Source organism: Mytilus trossulus, chromosome 11, assembly GCF_036588685.1.
Source record: "Mytilus trossulus isolate FHL-02 chromosome 11, PNRI_Mtr1.1.1.hap1, whole genome shotgun sequence".
Classification (NCBI taxonomy): domain Eukaryota; kingdom Metazoa; phylum Mollusca; class Bivalvia; order Mytilida; family Mytilidae; genus Mytilus; species Mytilus trossulus.
Genome location: NC_086383.1, coordinates 70,073,529 through 70,078,773, shown reverse-complemented (window position 1 = coordinate 70,078,773; position 5,245 = coordinate 70,073,529).

The window sequence follows — 5,245 nt, the reverse complement described above, 5'->3', positions numbered from 1 at the left end:
TCCGGGAAAAGTTCTAAGTATGACTTTGGTTGGCTAAAAGGCAACATTCGTCCGATGCCAATTATATGTACTGGTATGATGTCATCCGACTTTCTACAAGATTTGATCTGTTAAGGTATTAGTATAGGGGAGGGTTGAGATCTCAAAAAACATGTTTAACCCCGCCGCATTTTTGCGCCTCTGGCCTTTGTTAGGCTTAAATTAAAATATTGAGTGTTTGCCCTTTACCGACCGACCCTATAAATTCGTTGCGCCTGGAAATCTTTTATTTGTATTTACCAGCAAGATTTTATTTATTTTATTTTTTCGTTCCTACCAAAAATCTTATATTTGTATTTCCCGCTCAAAACTATTTTATCCGGAATTCTCGGGTTTTATCTTTAACGTATAAGGTCCAGTCCGTTTGGTATCACCTGAGCGTTTGACATGAACACTTGCATTTGAAGTTTCAAAACATTTGTTTGAAATCGATGTTCAGCATTTGAACGCTTCCTGAAATCACGTACGCTACTCTGTACCTTTATAAGAGCAGGGTTCATTTACAAATAAGTTCGTTTGATACAAAATTATCAACGTGTGTACAAACTAGTTTGTAAACGGACGTTGTATTCTATGTAGGAATGGCCTTTTGTAATCCGCAGATCAGGATGATTATGTTAACGATGCCGCTATATTATTTATATCTGATATCAATCAAAAGTGACAAACCCTGTAAAGTGGAGAATATCTGGTAGTAAAATCGCCAAGTTGTCCATACAGATCACTTATAAATGCGATGTAAAATACGTGACAATTGTCAGAGTTTTAAGTCTTGTAGCATTTTAATTGGAAACAAAGGCACACACGATGTTTTTAACACTCTAGGGACTTTTCTGCTAGTAATGTATGTCTGCCCGGACATATCTTATCAGTACAAAGTTACCTTTTACAGAAAATCTTAAGGTAAGCATACAAGGTACGTAGTACAGAATATAAGTGCAAGTTCAAACTCTTCAAAGTTGCAGGCATATAAACGTTACAGATATGCGGCACAGCTCTATATTTTGATATTTTGAAAACAAAATAGTACTGTGCATATATGAATTAGCTTCACATTCTACGTGATATTTTTTTTAAAACTAATAGTACCAGAAAACTTATTTGCAAAAACAAAACGGACACAAATGACATAATAATGTCATTATGCAGAGTTTGTATCTAAAATAAAATATTATACCTACCTGCCTACCCATGACAAGTAATATACCGAGCCAAGTTATTTATTTGGGGAAAAAAATAACATATTTTACCTACCTACCTACCCTGTTTCAAAACATAGGGTCGGAAAAGGGCAAACAAACAATATTTTAATTAAGGCCTTAGTCTTGTATGATTTTTTATTTTAATTTTTTGTGTATATTTCGGAGTTTATTTAGTATGACGTTCATTATCACTTCAAACTACATGTAGTAATAATAATAATAATACTTTATTCAGAAGCAATACAGCTTATAGAATATACAATGTTACAATATTTTGTATCAGTGAAATATAAATACAATAATTATACACAATACATGTATGGCGGAGAATGAAAATAAATTCATATGATAAATAATTAATACAACTACATATTACGATTTTTTTCAATATTAAACAAAAATTTACCTAAATTATTAAGTTCTTTCACATTGTGAACTGATAACAACTGTATAAGTTTAAAAGTGGATGGATATTGCCAATAATATTTCTTAATGTATAGTTTTCTTACATCACTATATCTATTACATTCTAGAACAACATGGTATATTCATCTTCTACAGTATATATTTTTGTAAAGGGGCCAGCTGAAGAACGCCTCCGGGTTTGGGAGATTCTCGCTGCATTGATGACCCTTTGGTGTTCCTTGGCCGTTGTCTGCTTTTTGATCGGATTGTCAATTCCCAATTTTAAAATTTATCTGTAGTAGATCTTGTGTCCGCTTTGAGCAAAACCTCAGCTGTACTGATATATACTTATGCTAAGGAAGTGGTCTTTGTATGAATACGTTGACCGATAAGAATGACGAGATTACAAGTTAAAATGAGGCTATGATATTCCGATATCGCAATATTCCGACACATAAATGGTCCGACACTCCATTGGTCCGACGTTTCGATAATTTAATTACTAGTATACGATAACGGAATATTAACATAAGAAAGCGAAATAAAAGGTTCAATATTAGGATAACCTTGTCCTTCGTATGAAACGGCGAAACAAGTTATAAAAAAAAGTAAGTATATAAGTGCCAAAGTAGCCGAACGGCATCACCAGCGTAGTTAAAAGTACATAGTACTTTTCGGATGTTGTTTGATTAATTAGATATCTCAAGATACACGGTGGCCGACCAAAGTAAAATCAGTGTGACGTACAATGAGTGATTATATTTTCCTTGTGAGGTTTTATATCATAACTGTCTATTTGTTGATATAAATATACTAGTAGCACTTTACTCATTTTAGTAATGTTAGTTAGTACTCTTATCATATCTGATTTAGTGATGTAAATGATATTGCGGTATGATCCAGACTCAACATATTGCACTAAATTAATAAAAAAAAAATCTGCCCTATGGTTGTCTGATCTTGACGCGGTTGGCAGGCTTTCAAACTAACTGGAGACCAATAATGGCATACGTTTCCTCCATTTTAATGAACAGTTCATCATGGGACTTTTCTATGAAATTAAAGATACGTCATATGATATATTTTCCCCTTGCTTCAAATATTTTGTTTCGGATTATTTTATATCAAATTTGCAGATATATGTTTGTAAATACGTGCAATCAGTTGTTATGGAGGTCTTATAAGATTTAAATAATGCAATGGCGACTACAGATACATTTGTGTGACTTAATGGTTGATTTTCAAAAACTCCGAGAGAAAACGTTACGTAACATACGTTACCGTTAAAATCGACCAAAATTAATTAATACTATGATAGAAATATATTTTCCCGACAGTAATACAGTATTCCTATAGTATTGTTTCGTTTTTGCATTTGTTTTGACTCGATTTTTCTACTGGAAGTATCCGTGAATTGAAATTGCACCCATGACCTTTGACCCCGATTAAAAAAAAATTCACTATAATTTCTTTTGAAGATCGGGATATTTAAAAAGTACACATTATTAGCTTTTCAATGATATATTATTTAGCCGTATGTTAGATAGGTGCATTAAAAATGTAAATTTGGATCTCATATCACTCGCCTAAGAAGGCATCACAGCAAAAATTAAAAAACGCTTTCCTGGATGTCATAATTATTTGGACTTAAAAAAAATATTCTGATTCCCAAATTGATGTTCAAGCAGAGGACATAAAATAAAATTTAAATCCAGATTTTCACCATACCTTCTGGTGTTATTATTTGGCTGAATAATTTTGATTGATAGCGTTGATGCGCTTCGTGTGTAAAACATCAGTAACTCAAACAAAATATCGTACCTCCCCCTTTAAAGCTAAATGGTTGCTCCCTGATGGTCAAATATTGTTTTCTGCTGAAAAATTAATTTATTGGTAATTTATATAAATGACAATGCTTACATTCATTATCTTGTTCCATTTCCTATCCATTTTTCTTTCTTTGCGAATTTAAAAAAAATAAATGTTTAATTTCAAAACTAGAGATACTGTAATACAATCTATAATTACTTTATTAAATTTTTATTTTTTTATTTTCATGAAGAGGTTGGGGATTTAGAATATCTTTTTCTGACATCAATATTCATGATATTTAAAAGTTGTAGCTGTTTTTTTTTTTATATTGTATCACAAACAACACTCTGTTTGATGAATTATTTTTACTTTCTCAATTGGCTGGGTGTTCATATTACCCAGTTACCTGCATGTGACATTGTCATATACATTTGTATATGTGATCAGCAAGAGGATAATTCTGATTGCTAAAAGAAGTGTTTGCATTTACAGTGAGTCTGTTTAGAATATTGTTTTGATCAGGTTTTTTTTTTTAATTGATTTTCATCTAAGCCTTAGGAACCATAAATACGTTTGTTAAGTTGATAGTTTTAAGATTTTGCTATTTTCTAGGATGCTATTTAAAATTTGAGGGGAGAACACGGCTCAGCAGTATTAATGTATTCCTGATCATATTCTGTTTGTGGGTTTCTACATCAGTTTCACTAATTCAAACATGTCAAAGTCAGGTTTTTTGTCATTTCTAGCAAATATTTTTTCATTATATTTTAAGTTTTTATATGATGGCAAAATAAAATTGAGAATGGAAATAGGGAACATTTCAAATATTTGCTTTCGTATAATGCTATCTAATTTTTGTTGTTGTTGTTGTCCGAGGACACATTTGGTTTTCAGACAATAACTTAAGTTAAGTGAATGGATCTTTATGAAATTGTACCAGAAGGTTCAATACCAAAAATGACAAAGGGAAGGCTGAGATTGAGTTTCAGGGTAATTGCTCAAAACTTTTTTTAAATTTTTGTTAGGGGGGGGGGGTTCCATTATTTTTTTTGTAGGGGTTCTTTCTGTTTTCTTGTATATTTTTCAAAATTTCAAACACTGATATGGCAGGAGATACACACGAAAGAGAATATCATATGGCTTTTTCAATATCGCATCTGTATCAACCCGAGACACCAATATAATCCCAAGAGCTCTGCTCGAGGGATTCTATTGGTTGAGGGTTGATACGGTGTGTGATATTGAAAAAGCCATATCATATACACTTTATTATATACATATATCTCAAGTAGATGTTTTTTATGTGACATGACGTCATACAGATAAGGAGGATTGAAATGACGTCATACATATTATAGGTTTGACATGACGTCATACAGATTAGGGTTTTGTTAAAGCCTTTTCAACAGTGACTGCAATCGATGACGTGACGTCATACAGATTAAAGGTGTGATAAAGCTTTTGCAACCGTGCTGATATCGATATCATCACGGGTGGCTGATACAGCAAGCTTGCCATTGATTGTATTACCCATACAATTTATCTATATTTACAACTAAGGGAGCTACCATTTGATTTTTAGGGGGGGGGGGGGGGGGGGGGGGGGGGCTAGGATGAAATTTGAAAAAAATAGGCAGGACAGGAGTTTTGAGTAAAAAAAAAGGCAGGATGAGACACTTGCAAAAACAAAAAGTCAGGATGACAATTTATGTAAAAAAAGTCGGGATAAACTAAAAAATAAAGCAGGACCGAATAGAGTGAAAAATAAAAAGGCAGGACACAGATTA